Here is a 19629-nt window from a genome sequence, read left to right on the forward strand (position 1 = left end):
TAAGGGATAAAGCTAGTATTCTGATTCAGAATGAATCCAAGCTTACCTGAGGATTGTCCTCAATGGAAATTGAGTATGTAAGTCCACATGTGAGATGTTGGTCAGTTACTGCAGACATCCCAGGCTTAATCAGACCAGTTTCTCATCAGCACTTCCCCCATTGTTAATCCTTATTTTGCTGCATTAAACTATAATGGAATTTCCTAGCTGCCCCAGTGGACATGCCTAAAGGCAAGGACTGATTCTTACTTTTTCATCTTTGTAAACTCAACAGAATTCTCCTTAGGGAAAAAATCATGTCCAAACCAAAACCAAACAAGCAAAAATCCGAAGTCACACCGAAAAGTCTTGGACACTAAGTATTTCCAAGTGTTAGGATGAGAACCCACTAGTTTAAGTAACAGTCTATATAATAAATACCCAGAACTCAAATGATGCCCTAGTGCTCATTAAAATGAAATTTGAAATCATGAAACTGACAACTATGTAAGTAACTCTGGGTCATTTTGCTGATTAATACCACTTCCTTGTTTCATATTTGATATTCAGTTTCACAAATATGTAAGAGCCTACTTCATGCATTGTATTGCTTGTACATTCAGGTAATGCTTTCACTGTGTCTCATTGTCTAAAACCCTGATACTTTAATGTGCTGGAGGAATACTTTCTAAAAATAGCTCTTTATCAAGCTAGGAAGCATATCTACCTAAATTTTCTGTCACACAGCATTTAGATTAAAATAATCTAATGATTTTAAAAATATATATATTTATATATGCAAGTATTGAGCAACAAATACATCTAAGTCAGTATTTCATTACTGTTTTTTTTTCTTCTCAAAAAAATGTTATTCACTGAGAGAAAAATTAAATGATAAATAATAGTTTCATGGCATAATTATTCTGACATTAGAATAAGAATGAACACACAAAACAGTGAATTAGACCTCCTGTTAGTATTGCTATATTTTCCTATTAATACTCTAAGCCTATGCAGTAACATTCTCCCAAGAAATATCTGTTTGATATCATTTTTTACTCCAGGCATTCCTTAATGTGGTTATTGTGATATATAACAATACTACATTCTAATTGTGTGTGAATTTGTGTGTTGCCTTTTTATAATATTTTTTCCTTATCCACTGATGAAAAGCATTTATACAGGTATTGGTTTTCTAAAATTAAAAGTTATCTTGAATTTTTCATTTAAAAATGTATTTTTTATTTATTTGATGATTGTTTTGTTGAAATGTGTATCAGGCAACTTATGTATTTTAAAACTATAATTCTAAAGTACTTTGATTTTTTTTAACAAACATTGAAGTGTTCTTACATCTGACAACAATCCTTTTGAATATTCTCAATGGGAAGAAGTCTTTATTCTCGAAAGCATATATACATTTTTTGAAATAGCCAGAAGTTATTCAGTGTCAAATCCATTCAGTAATTATGTTGATTACACTGGGCAATATACTTTTGAACAAAAACAAAGCTGAACCATAAAGATAAGTTTTCATGTGTAGCTCATAAACTAATTCTAACGAAAGTGCAACATTGAAGCAAAGTTCTTGGTGGGATTACCTGGAAGTAAGTTTGATAAGGGTCTAAGAAAGGGATGATAAAGCAAGCCTTTGGGAAGCATATAGGAGAGGCACCTCATCCAGACTAAGGTAAAGGGGGAGTCAGGGCAAGTTTCTCTGATGAAGTAATTCTGCTATTCATCAAGATGAATAGCAGTTAGAAACACATGGATGCATGAGAAAGGTCATTCCAGGAGGATAGGATGTTATGTACAAAGGCAGAGAAGTGAGAGAATATGTAAAATGTAATTCTTTAAGGCTAGGATATAAAGTTAGCAGTAGATTGAGGAAAGAGGAAGTGTCATGGTGAAAAAGAATTGTGAATGCCACGGCATGAAGTTTAGACATTATTCTGAGGGTTAAGGAATGTCTTGATTAATTTTAAGTAGGCACTTGATATGGTCAAATTTTACTTGATAGAAGGATCACTCTGGTGGTCATGAGGAAATGGAGTGGGTAGGGTAAGATCTGTAGGGGAGACAGGGTTGGGGCAGTAATGCAGTCCAGGAAGACGAGAGTCCAACCAAGACAGGAGTGGGGGGTGGGGGTGGGGGAGGAGTGATTGGTGAAGATACCAAGAAGGAAGAATCATTAGACTTGATGGCTAAATGAGAGTGATGAGGAAAAGGAAAAATAAGAAGCGTAAGTTAGCTTTCAGCAGTTTTGGACTTCTGGGTGCATGATGTGACTATCACTGAGTTAGAAAATATCTAGCAGGGAAAAATGATTTTTTGGGGGTTTAATAATTAATTAGGTTTGAGATATATTGAATCAGTAGTGCTCATGGGCCATATATGTGGAAATGTCATTAAGGTTGATCGGTATTTGTTCTGGAGATCTAGGAAGCAACTTGACAGCCTGTTTAAACTTTAAGCTTCACAGTAAATGCAGTCCATGAATTCCTGGGTTTGTAAAACGAAGATGGAAAAGAAGTTAATGAATCACCTCTGGGGAGCCACAAAACTTCAGGCTATTGTGTTGTGGTTCAGAGGACATACAGAAAAAATGGAAGAATTGGAGATAAGGATATCATGGAATCCATGGGAAATGAATGGTTTAAAAAAGAAGGAGGGAGTTCCTCTCATGATTCAACATTAATGAACCCAACTAGTATCCATGAAGACACAGGTTCAATCCCTGGTCTCACTCAGTGGGTTAAAGATCCAGTGTATCCAGTGTGCTGTAGTTTAGGTCACAGATGTTGCTTGGATCTGGCATGGCTGTGGCTGTGGCTGTAGATGGGCAGCTAGAGTTCTGATTTGACCCCTAGCCTGGGAATTTCCATATGCTGTGGGTGTGACCCCCCCCCCAAAAAAAAGACAAAAAAAAAAAAAAAAAAAGGAAGTGCTCGATGGTGTAAAAAGCCTGGGTCAGTGTATAGCACATAGGAAGTACTCAATAAATTCTGGTTGTATGAAACTCTTAGAATCAAAATTGTGGTGATAGTGTACACATGCTCTTCTGTCTCCTTTTTTCAACTCTTTATATTTCATTTTGATAGTTTTTCCCCTATTCTTAAATGGTGCTAAAATATATATTTTTTTATATTAAGCTGTATGTGTTGTTTGTATAATTTGGAAATTAATACCTTGTCAGTAGCATTATTTGCAAATATAATTTTCCAGTTCATAGGTTGTCTTCATAAATTCTAACATTTTTATAAAGATATTTTATAAATGTCTTTATAAAAGTGTAATTTTAATGCTGCCGAATGTTTAAGACCACACTCTAGAGAGGTCACTGGGCAAAGCTGTAGGTCAGTTATGATAATAGGACTCACCATGTATAGAATCTTTAGAAGGACCACAGTGGGCCAGGCTAGATGGACAGTGATAATACTATTAGGTGAGGGAGTTTCTCTGATTTTTTTTTTTTTTTTTTTTTTTTTTTGCTTTTGAGTTCCAATCTTTTCTTTCAGAATTTTGTCATAGCTGAATACTGCCTTAGGAAAATACATATATTCAACTAACTCCAAAGCAAGGATATAGATGGGAAAACAGAAATATCATCAGGAAATGGTCAAGACTAACTACAGATAATAAGCTAGAATAGACTCATCCAGCCACCTTGTTCTCAGTTTGAAAGACTGTAGAGTGATATTGGGCATGATGGTGAAGTCAGCCTTTAACAATGTCTTTTAAATCCACATGACTGTAATCCATAGTAATGGTCTACTATGTCTAGCAAGGTGCTGTCTTCCTAGAATTTTATCTTCCTTTGAACTCTGGATTCTTTCTTTTGTGTGGGATGTTCTATTTCTTGGAACCTACCTCTATGTTTTCTTGATATGTTTTCTCCTTTTGGCAGAATACATTCTCCAGTAGCTAAATCAGAAAGGAACATAGGAGATAATTTTATTCACATTGGATATCTGAAAATATCTTTTCTTTCCCACTGTACAGCATGGGGACCAAGTTCACATACATGTATACATACTTTTTCCTCCCATTGTTGTGTTGCAATGTAAATATCTAGACATAGTTCTCACTGCTACACAGCAGGATCTCATTGTAAATCCATTCCAAGAGCAATAGTTTGCATCCCTTAACCCTGAGCTCCTGATCCCTCCCACTCCCTCCCTCTCCCCCCGGGCAGCCACAAGTCTATTCTTCAAGTCTATGATTTTCTTTTCTGTGGAAACATTCATTTATGCTATATATTAGATTCCAGTTATAAGTGATATCATATGGTATTTGTCTTTCTCTTTCTGACTTATTTCACTCAGTATGAGAGTCTCTGGTTCCATCCATGTTGCTGCAAAGTACTATTCACAATAGCCAAGACATGGAAACAACCCAAATGTCCATGACAGATGATTGGATTAGGAAGATGTGGTGTATATATACACAATGGAATACTACTCAGCCATAAAAAAGAATGACATAATGCCATTTGCAGCAACGTGGATGGAACTAGAGACTCTCATACACAGTTCAAATATCTCAATTCCACTCTCAGTTGATTGTTGACTTAGCTGGGTACAGAAATCTAACTTAGAAATACTTTTCCTTCAGGATTTTGAAGACATTGTTTCATTGTCTTCTAGTTTTCAATATTGGCAATTAAGAAGTAAAGAGTCTTTCTGACTTTGTATATTACCTATTTTATCTCCCTATAATGAAAGCTTGGTGAAACTCTGGCTTGTCCACAAGTTCTGAAATTTGACAACAACCTGCCCTAGTAAGGGTTTATGTTCATTCAGTGGGCCGAACACTAAGTGACCTCTGGAAATTTTATTGAATTATTTTACTGATGATGGTTGAAAGACAATTCTCCCTGACTTCTCAGAGCCCAGACCTACACAGTCTGAGTATTTTAAGCAAAGGGCATTTTTGATCAGTAGAAAGCCTTGGGATCCAGAGGTAGTATATCCCTCTACAGAGATTTAGAGACCTGCTTTCCCTGAGATATACCAGAGTAGTAAAGATTAAGCCTTCTACTACTTCCTAGAGGTATTTTCTTACATTCCAGTATAATGCATAATCCCTCTCTTTCTGGAAGGGAACATGAGCAGATGGGTCAGCAGCCTAGAAAAGCTCAGAGTTCTAAAACTTAGGATTCCTCTCCAGTGTTGCACCACAATACACAGGGGTAAAATCCAGCCCTCATTCTGTTGCTGCTATTTTACCATGGGTAATAAATGCTTTATATCTCCAAAGCAAGGCTATCATGTCTTCTGTCAATGTATATTTATACATCTCCGGCAGGCTAACTTGTTAGCTTTCAAGTAGAGTGAAATCTCAAACCCTTCACCATTTTTTACTTGATAATGATTTATTTTAGTCCATTTTCCTTGTTCTTTCTTTCTAGGGATGGTACCCTTCTTGGCTTGTTCTCTAATATTTCATTGCCTATTTTCCATATCAGATCATCTCAAATTGATTTTCCAGTGTTCTTCTGTTTTTCATTTCCGCAGTCATGTTTTTATTTTCCAAAAGTTCTTTGTTTTCTAAATGTACCTTATTTTTAAAAACTTATTTTTTTCATGGATTAAATATCCTCTCTTACCTCTGTGAGAAAAAAATTGAGATATTTTGAAGCTTTCTTCTCCCTGCACAGCGACTGTTTGATTTTGTGGTTTTGGTTATTCATTTTGATCTCTATCTTTTATGCTAAAAGCCTCTTTAGGTTTCTAGTTATCGTTTGCTCATTGTTCATATTTAAAAGTTGGAGGCAAAAATATTAAAGGGAAATTCTACTAATTTAGGTAGTGTGTGTTGACTTTGAACTTGACTTTTGGGAGATCTGGATGCTTTTTTTCTCTATTTGATGTTAGATAATTTTGGTGTTTCTTCTTGAACAGATCAGAATCCCCAAGAAAATCCTCTGTTATTCTCTCTGGAGGAGGAAGGCCAAGTTGTCAGTTTTCAGCGGGTGGAGGAAAGGATGGAGAGGAAAGAGGTAGTCTGAGCAATCAGTATGTACATATTTGCTTAATTTCTGTTCAGTGAATAGTAACTGCATCTTCTGTGTCTGGTGTCCCCTAATCTAGAAATCCTATATTTTACTCTCCAGATAGTAAATCTCCAGTTTGGGACCCTGAGGCAAGAGAAATTAGGGCTGCTTCATAGTTTTCCTAACTGTCAGTTTAGGTTTTAGCATCCCTAGATCTTTTAAATCTGTTACCATTCATCTGATATTTTTTTAGCCTCCAAAATTCTTTTGCTATTCTCTCCTCTCTCAAGCTTCCTATTTTTTGTAGGTTTATGATGTAACTATGTTTTCGCTGGTGTTTCAGGGTTTTTTTTTTTTTTTCCTGCTTCAAAATTTTATTTTATTTTACTTTATTTTATTTACATTTTTTTATTACTCAAATGAATTTATCACATCTGTAGTTGGGAAGGAAAAGCATTAAAGGTATGAATGTAAATTTCCATCTTTCCCTGAAATCTGGTTTATTTCCTTATTTGGATTTGTTTACATTTGGCTTTTTAATCCATTTGAAATTGTAAAATAAGGATCCAGCATTAGGGTTGTTTTGTTGTTGTTGTTGTTTTTAATATTTTCTTAAATAGCCAAATGTTTAAAACTATTTGTATTTAATTCTTTGTCCTTTGGCTTATGGTGGCTTGTGATTATTAAAGGCTAAGGTCTAGTTCAAGACTACTTCTTGAGCTTCATTCGCCAATTCATTCAATTCTTTTTTTTTTTTTTTATTTTCCCACTGTACAGCAAGGGATCAAGTTATCCTTACATGTATACATTACAATTACATTTTTTCCCCACCCTTTGTTCTGTTGCAACATGAGTATCTAGACAAAGTTCTCAATGCTAATCAGCAGGATCTCCTTGTAAATCTATTCTAAGTTGTGTCTGATAAGCCCAAGCTCCCAATCCCTCCCACGCCCTCCCCCTCCCATCAGGCAGCCACAAGTCTTTTCTCCAAGTCCATGATTCTCTTTTCTGAGGAGATGTTCATTTGTGTTGGATATTAGATTCCAGTTATAAGTGATATCATATGGTATTTGTCTTTGTCTTTCTGGCTCATTTCAGTCAGTATGAGATTCTCTAGTTCCATCCATGTTGTTGTAAATGGCATTAAGTCATTCTTTTTCATGGCTGAGTAGTATTCCATTGTGTATATATACCACCTCTTCCGAATCCAATTATCTGTTGATGGACATTTGGGTTGTTTCCATGTCCTGGCTATTGTGAATAGTGCCGCAATGAATATGCGGGTGCAAGTGTCTCTTTTAAGTAGAGCTTTGTCCGGATAGATGCCCAAGAGTGGGATTGCAGGGTCATATGGAAGTTCTATGTATAGATTTCTAAGGTATCTCCAAACTGTTCTCCATAGTGGCTGTACCAGTTTACATTCCCACCAGCAATGCAGGAGGGTTCCCTTTTCTCCACAGCCCCTCCAGCACTTGTTATTTGTGGATTTATTAATGATGGCCATTCTGACTGGTGTGAGGTGGTATCTCATGGTGGTTTTGATTTGCATTTCTCTTATAATCAATGATGTTGAGCATTTTTTTCATGTGTTTGCTGGCCATCTGTATATCTTCCTTGGAGAAGTGTCTGTTCAGGTCTTTTGTCCATTTTTCCATTGATTGATTGGCTTTTTTGCTGTTGGGTTGTATAAGTTGTTTATATATTCTAGAGATTAAGCCCTTATTGGTTGCGTCATTTGAAACTATTTTCTCTGATTCTGAAAGTTGTCTTTTTGTTGTCTTTTTGGTTTCCTTTTCTGTGCAAAAGCTTTTCAGTTTGATGAGGTCCCATGGGTTTATTTTTGCTCTAATTTCTATTGCTTTGGGAGACTGACCTGAGAAAATATTTATGATGTTGATGTCAGAGAGTGTTTTGCCTATGTTTTCTTCTAGGAGTTTGATGGTGTCCTGTCGTATATTTAAGTCTTTCAGCCATTTTGAGTTTATTTTTGTGCATGGTGTCCTAGCCACAGCAATTAGACAAACAAAAGAAATAAAAGGCATCTATATAGGAAGAGAAGAGTCATTCAATTCTAATACCAGTATAATAGTATTTTAATGATGGTACTTCTAAGGAAAAGCTTAGTGTCTTGAATGTTAAGTCCCAAGAAAAGGGTTGCAATTGTTTTGATTTGCCTTTCAAAAATACGTAGGTACTTAATAGTATTTAAACAATTTAAGCTAACAGGAGAGAGCCAAAAAAGAATGAAAGGAATGATAATAAGATAGAATGACAGAAATAATTATTTTTTAAATATTTATTTGTCCAAATTATGTATTATTGAAATATAAATATATTTTTGAAAGTTATCAAATTTTATTTTAAAATTCCAGAATGTAATTTATTCATTCAAAATTTAAAGGACACAATTTTTAACCATCTACTCTGTGCTAAATAAGTTTACTGGATAGGTGAAATGACTAGAATCACACTATTTTTCTTTTTTGTTGTGGAGAAATATCAGAAGGCTTTATATGTAATGAATGCCTGCTGTTCAGGTACTGTGATGTTTCACATGCAATTTTACATCTATTCTTTATCCTAACACTGTATGTATGTATTATCCCAATATTCAGGGATATAGAAACTGTGGCCCAGAGAAGTTAAGTAACTTGCATAAATTCATATGGCCAAGAAATATTGCTATTGCATTTCAAATTCATGTTCTCCCAATCTCCCAAGTGTAAGAAAAAAATTGAGGAAAAATAATTCCATGATTTTATAATGTAATACTGTCTTATTCATATTACCTGTTTAAGAGCATGGGTCTCTAGCCTTGGTGGAAGGTGGAATTTAGAATATTAGAGATGGACTTCTCCTGTGGCTCAGCATGCTGTTGTGGCATAGGTTCAGTCCCTAGCCTAGGAACTTCTGCATGCCATGGGTGGAAAAAATATATATATATATGTGTGTATATATATATATAGATATATATAGATATTAGAGAAAATATTTAGCATTTTTATTAATTAAGTTCAGGTTTAATAGATTATATTTAAGTAAGTGTACTTGAGAACTGAGACCATAAAATCTATTAGTGCTTTACTAAGCTTGTTTGAAACTTCTTTTTCTGGTTCCCAAACTTTTAAGTATTAAGAACAAATTTTAAAAATTTTATGTGTGTGTGTAGCTATATGTGTGTGTGTGTGTGTGTAGTGTGTGTGTGTATCCATGTTCTAATTAGACTGGGACTCAGCTAACAAGTATCAACTGAAAACTCAGAGATTTGATAGCTAGCCCTAATGTTAGTTTCAGAATCAATCAAGAATCTACTATGCCTTAATTTGGTCAGTGACACATGATTTGATCTTATAAAGCCTAGTAAATAAGATAGCCACTGAGTAAATATCAGACATGATTTTTTAAAATTGCTTATAGATTTTTGCCACCAAAATCAGATCAGTCTGATCTTTATGTGATTAACTATATAATGTAGCTGGAGTTTGTAGTAGAGTCAGTTTTTAAAATTTTAGCCAGAAATAGTTGGAAAAAGTGGTGTTTTATAATTCAAAAGAAAATTACTAATCCCGTCTGGTATTTATGTCATTTAGTTATATCTAAATTGAGTGGCAAAAAGAAAGATTATTATTATTAGTTTATATGGCTTCTATATTAGTATAAAATATTTTTTACATCCAAGATGTATTACTATATAATTTCCTTAAGCATAAGGGCTGTTTTATATTTTAATAACTGAGAATTTACTCAATCACTGTGACAATCAACATATATTTATGTTGTTCCAAGTGCATGCAAAACACTGTAAACTCTCCAGAATAAATCAGAAATCTTTAACTGAAGAACCTTACATTTCAGTACAGGACAAAGTATATATGCAATATAATAAATGCTGGAGAGTCCCCATATACTGATACAATTGTGTGGGGGTTTAGAAAAAGGAACAGTTATTTTTAGTTGAAAAAATCAAAATATTATTTCTGGAGGATGGCATTTGGTCTGCCCCTCAAAAAATAGTCAGGAGCCATAGATGCCATATAAACAATGAAAAGAGAGTGAAAAATGACAAATGTAACTGTGGTTCCATGATTCCTGGAACATGAAAGTCACGATGGCTACTTTGCCCTCCTCCTTCGGTCGGTCATTCCTGTGAAGAAGAGTGAAGAATGAAGCAGAAGGGCAGCCCTTGTTAACACAAAGTCACTCTCAAAACCAAAAGCTCATAAGGCATCTTCACAGGAGTCTGAAAATGTCATCAGGTTGTTTTTATTTGCTTTTCATCATAGAAGAAACTTTGGGGGCTATATTGTTAACAGATGTATTAGGGCAAATGTTAAATTACAAAAGGAATTTTAAGACACCATTATTTAAATCATAGGGGAGACATTTCTCTTTCACGTGACAGTGCAGCTGATCTAGGCTGGTAGGGTGCCTCTCCTCCACTGGATCATTCAGGGTACCAAGTGCCTGCATTTTGCTTAACAAGCCCAGGAGAGTGTTATTTTTCATCCCTATAGTTGGAACAGAGTCACTGCTATGCCTGTCTTCCAGCCAATGGCAAGAGTGGAAAAGCTAACATCCAGGGGAAAATATCTGCTCACATTCCACTAAGCTAAATTAAACGCATGGCCCCACTGCCTCCAAGAGGCTGGCTAGATAGCCATGTTTCCAGGGAAAAGGGAAAATAAGATTTGGAGGAAGTGGGGGAAAACTAGTAGACTGCCGCAATAGATTTTTTATGCTTTTTTATGTTTTTATAATTTCTCAGGATTTGTAGAAAATTTACTCTTTAGAACTTTTTATTCTTTTATAGTTTAAAATGATCTAGGAGTTCCCATTGTGGCTTAGCAGGTTAAGAACCTGACATAATGTCCATGAGGAATCAGGTTCGATCCCTGGCCTCTCTCAGTGGGTTAAGGTCCAGTATTGCCTCAAGCTTTGGTGTAAATTGCAGATGCAGCTCATGTCTGTTGTTGCTGTGGTTGTGGCATAGACCAACAGCTGCAATTCCCATTCCATCCCTGGCCCGGGAACTTCCATATGCTGCAGGTGCAGCCGTGAAAAGAAAAAAAAAATATGCTCTAAATCTTATAAGATTTAGAATAGAGAGACTCACACACTGTAATTGCATGTTATATTTTTAAGAGACTTCCACTATAACTTGTACATGTGGCTAATGCAACTCCCAAAATTAAGTTGTAAGACTGAAGCTATTCAGGCACCAAAGTAAAAATGTGACTCATGCTCTGTTTATGTGTTTAACAAGATAAAATATGTGATCCTCATATTTATTTTACTCTTCCTCAGCAACAGTTTTCAGTACCCAAAACGGGCATTTCTGAAGAGAGTATAAAGATTATAAAATCCCTTTTCTAGATTATGAGCTGTAGACCACCCAGATGAAAGCATGAATTTGATATACGTTATGATTAAATTACTTTTGCATAAATAATCTATGTCAGAATCACAACCTAGAGTCTGTTGAATCTTTGCTCAAGTTATATCCATTTTGTGATAGCAGCAAAAAAAGAACGCCATATAAGATATGTTCACAAAATGAGATGAACGCTTTTAAAGTTCTATATTATTTTATGAAATTGACATGTAATACTAATGGTAGGAATCCCTGCTAAAATTTAATATTAATGAAGATTCCTTTTAATACATGAGTAAACATTTTTAATAAATGAATATGTTTGGTGAAGTTCAACACATTAGTATTTATTAAACATCTACTTGATGCAAGGTACTGTGTGGTTTTAACATGTTTGAATTGAATGCATTTGTTACATGCACTTGATTTTTTTCAAGGGTAGCTGATTAAAAGGAGCCATCTGCCCTATTCTCTTTGCTGGACATAGGTATATAAAATAAAAGAAAGCAAAACTATTGCAGTGCTCTGTACTACATATCAACAAAGCAAAAAGAAAAATGAACATTATTATGAATAAACTTTACACAGAAACTGATTGGTCCAATGGTCTTACCTCCCTAGGCACCAGAGTGAGTTCTGTAACTTAAGGGAACATGTAAGATTAATGGCATATGGCCAGACTGTATTTTATTTATATATCAATCTCTAACTTACATAAAAACCTCAAAGGCAGAAGGAATCTAAAATTGCATGGGAAAGGAAAAAGAATGTGAGTCCAAGAAGAAAAAAAAAAAAAAAAAACACAACTCTCTGCATATATTTTATTTATCAGACACAAAATTAGTTGTCAGCTTTCCCTGATACGTTTTCCAATTTGCTCTCATTACAATCTGAGGATGGAAAACCAACAGCCATGGCGACTGAGAATTGATTGGACGGGTGGGAGCAGTGTGGACAGAAGAAGAGACGTTTGGTAGGAGAGAAGCACACCAACCAACATTGGCAAGAAATGGCTGTAGAACTTAGAAATAAGCCCAGCAGGAAAAGCCCAGCAAAATAGGATTAAGAAGTCATTTCATGAAAGGACTGAATCATCCACTTCAATATGGCTAGAGGCATCTCTCTCCTCACTTAATTGAGATTATTTTGATTGTATTTCCTGTGACAGTTCCTAATTTGCGGAAATTTGAGTTGTCTTCATTTTTTTCCTGAGTCCAAACAAACAAATACTAAAAGATGGAATGAAAGTATAATGATTCTTCAGGGCCTAAGCAGCCATTATTTTGAAAATCCACTTACCCAGAATATTCTTCTCATAAATCAGGTAATTAGTACAGTTATTTTCAAAGTTATGAGTTGTGTTTCTGGTAAAAAGAAGTGTCCATTTGAGATGGGCATATCGCTTTACCTTAGTACTGCTGATATATCTGTCAGTTCCAGTTAATAAAAATAGGATAGCAAACCAAAAAAGAAGGGCCAAAATAAGGGAATGCTTCTGTGGGACAGAAGCTTGTGTTCTGAAGTGTAGAAAAGGTGGGGATAGAGCCAGGAGGTAAGTTAAGTGATTAATTGGCTCAAAAATAAAACAGAACACATGGAGCATCATAAGAATGGCCAAATTACTTTCAAACCATTTGCAGATAATTTTAGGGTTGTTCATTTATTACCAGGAGATAATTTTTTTATATTAGAAGAATTAAAAAGTCGGCAAAGACCCGTTGTTGCTTTATCCATTATTTATTGCGAAGGAAATGAAGGAGGAGAATGGACACAGATTAGAATTGCTTAATTGTGCTAAGAGTTCTCTCAAGTGCTGTGATTTTTATGTGTCCTGAAAATGCAGATGAAGGTTGGGAGCCTGTGTTTTCTTCCTTCGACTTCTGGAATTACAGTATCTACAGAGTTCCTGTTGTGGCTCAGTGGGTTGGGAGCCCAGACTTACCATCTGTGAGGTTGCAGGTTCAATCCTGGCCTCCACTCAGTGGGTTAAGGATCCAGCATTGCGACAAGCTGCTGCATAGGTCACAGATGCAGCTTGTATCCTGCATTGTTGTAGCTGTGGCATAGCCTTAGCTGCAGTTCTAATTCGATCCCTAACCCAGGAATTTCCATATGCCACAGGTGCGGCCATAAAAGGAAAAAAAAAATTAGTATCCAAGAAATCTCTTCAACTTACTTCCATAGAGAGTGGAGGTAGAACTTTTTCTTTAACTTCTGAAGATAGATACATGGCTAAATGTCTATAAAAGTAAGTAGATACAAACATATAATTAAGTCCAATCTTATGAAGTCATATGTTAAAACAGAATCTTCAAATGAAGTTTTCCAAAACATCTATAATCAATTTAGGCTATATCTTTGAAACACTTGAAAAGTTTCCATAGCTTTATGATCCCAGCTTCTGCTTATTGCTGTTGACCAGTGTTATTTTCTCAAGAAAAGGGTGAGCAAATTCACCGAGTCTCAAGAAAAGTGGCTAATTCAAGCAAACTCTTATGCTCTCCTGTTTTAGCTTTTGAAAAAACTTGAGCACTTTAAGGTCTGAGGTTCAGCATCAGTGCTGTCCCCAGACAGCCATTTCCTCCTGTGGGCATCCCTCGTAATTACTGAGATGTTACCAGTTCTGGGCTTGCGCATAGAAGGCAGGAAAAGGCTGAGTCTCTGAGTGTCTAACGGGTGGAAATAGGGGAAGCTCCAGAATTGAGACCAAAGCAATCGTTTCTTACTGTTTCGGGCACTGTGAGTCCCTGTAATAGTTGTTAGGATTTGCTTCCCATTCCTTGTTTTGTAGAACCTTTTGGATTGTACTTGAATAATTATTCAAGACTCCTTACCATGAAATTCTGGCATTATGCATTTAAAAAAAAATGTAAAATCTTTTAAACACTAATATGCTGTAACTCAAATCTTTGAAAGAAAAAAGTTCTTGTTTGCAGCTTGGAACCTGCCATTCTATTTTATTATTGCAGAAGTTCCCAGCAGGCATATTCACCCAGATTTAATTATTAAGTTATAAACGTATCTTTGAAAATTTCCCTTAATACTGAATGCCTAGAAGTAATTTAGAATTGCTTTTTCAGTCATCTTATGTGGCAAATCAGACTTCAACACAGAGTATGTTTTTTTTTCAAATGTTTTTGGAATGTGAAAATCACTGAATTAATAATAGTATTATGATGTGCAGCACATAAAACAGGTAAATGTAGAGACGGAATGGCTCAATGTATTGACATCTTAGGTAACCATTATGTATGTATATTTACCAAATGGAAGTTTAATGAGGGCAGCATCCTTATCTGTTTTGCTCATTATTTTATCCCCAGAGCACAGAATAGTGCTTGGCACTTATCTGGGGCTCAATAAGTATTTATTGAATAAGCACAGGTGTGAAAGAACCAATCACACCTCATTTATACCCCCACATAACTGTATACACGCATGCCTTAGTACTGAATATGGAAGAAGTTGAAGATTTTTACTTGACATTAAACATATTCATGCAAATATCCAGACATACACATGCATTTATATTCAGTTATAGACTTGTTGTTTTGGTGATGTTTATTGCAGGAGACCAGTTTTCAGAGTGATTTATGTGAAAGTATAACTGGTTAAAGATGACCCTAAGTCTCAAGTTATTTTAGATCACTGAAAAAAAAAAGTCTATTATTTTTCTCCTTGCTTTGAGTTTGAGAATATGACAATAGGAGATATAAGCCTTAACTATTGACAGAGAGTAGACATGAACTATAGAATAACCAAAAACACTCCAAAAAATATCCTGTGTATAGTTTCTACAGGAAATTTAAGGAAATGGCTTGATAAAAGTGAAGCTTTCCAAATGTCACGACATTGACAAGATTTTTTTGGAAATACTGAATATTTGTTGAATATTAAAAAGTTCTCCACTCAATCTTCTTTAAAATAAAGTCATTTGAATGAATAAAGATGCAATTAACAGGTTTGGGTAATATATGTTAATATGCCAACATATAGAATCTACCTAAAAAAATACAAAAAGTAGGGTAAATGAAAAATCATTACTTAAAAATAAATAAACTTGTATTCCCATTACTGTTTTAACCCCTATGGCATTCCCTCTAAAGTGTTTGGATAGTTTCACTAGGTGCCAAATTTTTTATTATGAAGGGTTGACCTTCAATTCAAAAATTGCACTAGAACATGTTATTAATGAAGTGTATCCATCGCTGTTCCCTATTATTAAAATTGAAGAAGAGTTAGAAAAAACCATTTGGTAACTGAGATATCAAGAACAAGTAGATTAGTAGTTGACATCATTTATATAACCTAATGCTCATAAAACCTGAGGACCATTCTCCCCCAGATAATTCAGATGTCAAGAAAGTAACTAGAAACTAATCATTTTTCTTCAGTCAGAATTGGGAAAAGGTTTTAAAAAATATGAAACTTCCTACAATACTGACATCAATACTGGACTAAATCATCATTTATTTATTATTCTGTCTTATAAACATATTAAAGCAGAAAACCTCTAGGCTTATGTACAATAAAATATTTCAGCATTAAACCAAATAATAAAATGTCAAAGATAAAAGACTGATAACCCACATAGACATCTCTCTTCTATGGCTTAGGAGAAAAATCTGTCTATACAACTAGACTTCCCAGAGCATTCCCAGTTCCGTTCCCCAACCCTACACATTCTAAGACACTAGCCTTGATTTATCTTTCCTTGGCTTTACTAGATTGCATTAGTGTCTGTAAAGTGTTCTGCACTAAATCTCACTAACAGAAGTATGAAAATCTCTAATCACCTCACAACTGCAAATCTCAATTACAAAATGGATGTCAAGATGGTGTTTTTGTCATTTAAATACTTCTGGAATTCCCAGTTTATACAGCTAATGATACATGTGTATTTGAATCCAAGGTTCTATATTAATGTCTCTATTTCTTCTCACAGTATATTCTAAAAAGGATTTTTTATTCCTTCTAATGTAATTTCTCAAAAAGAGTAGAGGGGGTCAGACAATAAACCCGCTCTTTCACACTTAATCACCGGTAATAAGACAACACAGAACTGGGTCATTTTATCTACAGCTTCATTATAGTTTGCCTTTGGATACAAGTCCCATGAGTATAGAATATGTGGCAAATTAATATATACTACTTTGACTGATTTCACTGAATGAATTAGCTAAGTGTTCAAAAGAATTTACTGGTCCACTTGTAACAACTGTTCTATGAGAAAGTGCATTCTAAGCCCTTGTTTTCTGAGCCACATAGCTTCATGTGAGTGTAAACACTCAAATGTCATTTAAAAAGCAATAATGTCAACCCTAAGCTATCTTTAAACAGTGAATGACTTAAAATTTGAATTGAAAATATTGCACCTCCATGACGTCTCTACAAGTCCTCACTTTTTTTTTAATCAGTCCGCAGTTCATCAAATTGATACATATCAATGACCTGTCAGATTGCCAGCAACTAGGGAAAGCTCACCAAAACCTTAGAAGAAGAAACAAGATTATACACTTTCTTGCCCTACAAGCTGCTTTCGTGGTGCTAAAAGGGAAAAGAATGGAAGCATAGAACTGGTAACAGAGAACTGCTTTCTGAGGAAATGAGAGTCTTGTGCTAAATTAGAGATCTGGTAGCATCAGAAACTCTGAGAATCTTTGAGAAATGATGAGATTTCCTCTAATAAGGGAAGGGCAGAAATTGAACCCCAGTCTTTCGCCAGTTGCCATTCCCCCAACATGGACACCATGCCTTGGGACACCGTGGCGCCATTGCAACTGATTTCAGAGAAAATCATAAAGACTAGTATGGATACATTGTTCCAGTTATTATTTGAGCTGGACCTTCTGCTTTAGCTGACTCAAAATCTCTCATTAAGTTGAGAAGATGTCACATAAGAAAACAAGGAAATTTTCATTCAGAAATAGACTTACTTTAACCCCCTAAATCCTAACATTGGGTTCATTTGCAGCTGTGCATTAAGAAATAATAAAATTAATCTTTGACTAAAAAACCCCCAAATTTACTGCCTGCTTTGAAACCTATTCCTTCTGTCATGTTCTTAATTGATAAACATGGCCAATCGAAATATGACAGGAAATGTATAACCATGACCTTGTCACTGGAAGGAGGCTTCAGATCGCAAGATTTCTTCAGGGAAAAAAAAAAAAGCTAAAAATCCATAAACAGTCATACTCTGATGTTTTTTCTCCTTTAAAAACAATTGCACTAAATATCTAGTTTAACATGTTCTGTCCTCAGTCTCTCATAAAGATAATTTAAACATTGTAGGGAAAACAAAAAGATTCTTGGGGTAAACAAATTTCACATAATCATAAAACACAAAACTACACATATTAATATTACTATTTAGACATCTTTGAGTATAGCAGGCCTAAGAGGTAGTTTGATTTTGTAATATACCGTGGCTTAAATGAAAATAAAAAGATGCATTGAAGGACACAAAAAGGGTATTCAAATGGAGGATGTTTGTATTACATAAATTTATCAGGCATACAAGATCAGTGTAACCAGGATAATTGCCAACTTGTATCTAGAGAGTACTACTGTATGTACTGTGCAATAAACATTATACAGCACAATAAATGAGACAAAGTAGCTTGGAAAATATGTGAGGGGAAAGAGTGGAGAAAGGATTATAAAATATCTTTAGGAACATTAACATAAATGATGGGTTACAATCTTCCAACTTTATTCTTCTGACAAATTGTCTACATAGTAATGTTTTCATTGTACACTATCATTTAGAAACATACCGTGCAAACTGTGCAAACCGTATGCTTGCAAAATCTATAGTTTCTTTTGTCAGGTTTGTGGTTTTTATTCAGTACTTGGCAAGTATGCTAGTTAGGTGTTAAATTTATAGCCTATACAGTAACTGGATTTCCTAAATACTTTTTGCTAGAAAAACAAAATGAAATATCACAGCAGTGAGGAACACTGGAACACACATCCTGTTATGTAGAGCTAGTAAGCAGAGCTCTTCCTGCTCTTCGAAGCATCTGTCCATGGTGCTAGTCTTGCCTGTTAGATACACTCTTGTAATTACATCATCTATTTCATGCTTATTGTGCTTGAGTTTATATGTCCCCATTGTCTATAAGCCTTCCAAAACCAGAAATTTTGCATCTCTGCTGTTTCCAGTGCTGACTTTTCAGAGTGTTTAGATTTGGATATTTATTCTTTATTTCTATGACTTACTGCAGCATTTCTATCTTTCAGTATTTTTCCTCCCTTTGTTTTCACAATTTGCTTTTTCTTTGACATTAGCAAACTTGTTTGTTTTTGTTCTCCCAAGCATGCATTCTGACCCCCACCACTTTAATTATGGAGGGGGAGGGTTTAATAGCTATGGGTAGATATATTTCCCTTCTAGAATCTGAACTAGCTTTTAAAATTTGTTTCCCTCCCTTAATTTATAAATATTTTAATCAATAATGTATCTATTATTTCCCAAGTGAGCCCTAAGGAGTGTGTTTGATGGCCTCATACAAGCCATTCCAGGAGAACAGCCTCTCTCAAGCAGCTGACACCAGTGAGCATAGCTAAGTTTCTACCTCTCTCGAGTCCCTATATTTTTAGGTTAGCCAGCCAGCAACACACACTCACCCCATCACTGAACCAATGAAATTGATGTGTTGTGCAAGTTCCCTCACTCCCTTTTGCTGAACTTGCATTGTGTTGCCCATTGCGTATTCAGTCAGAAGCTAGCCTGGAACAAAAACTCAGCCATCAGAGAAAAATACTGTCTGTCCTCAATGTAATTGCACTTGATCAGCATCAGCTCTGCATCAATAATTAGACAAGGGTCCAATAATTATGTTGGCAATGAAACAACATAGTCAAAACTTCAGTTTTTTCCATGAGGTGACTGTCCTAGGGCTGAAACCAATGTTGGAGATTGATGCTCCCCACCTACTTATAATATCACAGATGATTGAAAACAGGTGCCCTTTGTATTGTTTGGAATATTGCCTTCCAGTTGTGGCCTCACAAACCAACTAAAGGACTATACTTGCTTTCATAGATGACATACTTGCTTTTAAAAATCTAATTAAAACTTTCTTTTTGGTCCTTAGGTAGAAAGATGGCTCTGCTGAGATAAGCTCTTAATTAATGCACTGAGAGCTTATGAGTCCCACCTCTCAACAGGAATGATTGACGTCCAAGGATACATAAATTACACTAATTGAGCCCTGCCTCTACACAGGCTTCCTACAGCCAACTCATCAGAGAAGCTAGGTGAGTAGACCAGCATAAA

The 19629-nt window shown here is 35.3% G+C and overlaps 1 protein-coding gene across 15 annotated transcripts in view; it reads left to right on the forward strand.

Moving 5' to 3' along the window:
- TENM3 (teneurin transmembrane protein 3) overlaps window positions 1-19629 on the forward strand; it is a 2581468-nt gene that overhangs the window by 1581561 nt on the left and 980278 nt on the right. For all 15 annotated transcript variants that reach the window (XM_085000902.1, XM_021076354.2, XM_085000908.1 and 12 more), the window contains one exon: window positions 19448-19610. The gene's annotated coding sequence lies outside the window, so the exon portion shown is untranslated. The remainder of the gene's footprint in view (window positions 1-19447; window positions 19611-19629) is intronic.

Source organism: Sus scrofa, chromosome 15, assembly GCF_054392235.1.
Source record: "Sus scrofa isolate SSC_HxYL_T2T_F1_AM1 chromosome 15, Sscrofa_HxYL_maternal_Yorkshire_Landrace_v2.0, whole genome shotgun sequence".
Lineage (NCBI taxonomy): Eukaryota > Metazoa > Chordata > Mammalia > Artiodactyla > Suidae > Sus > Sus scrofa.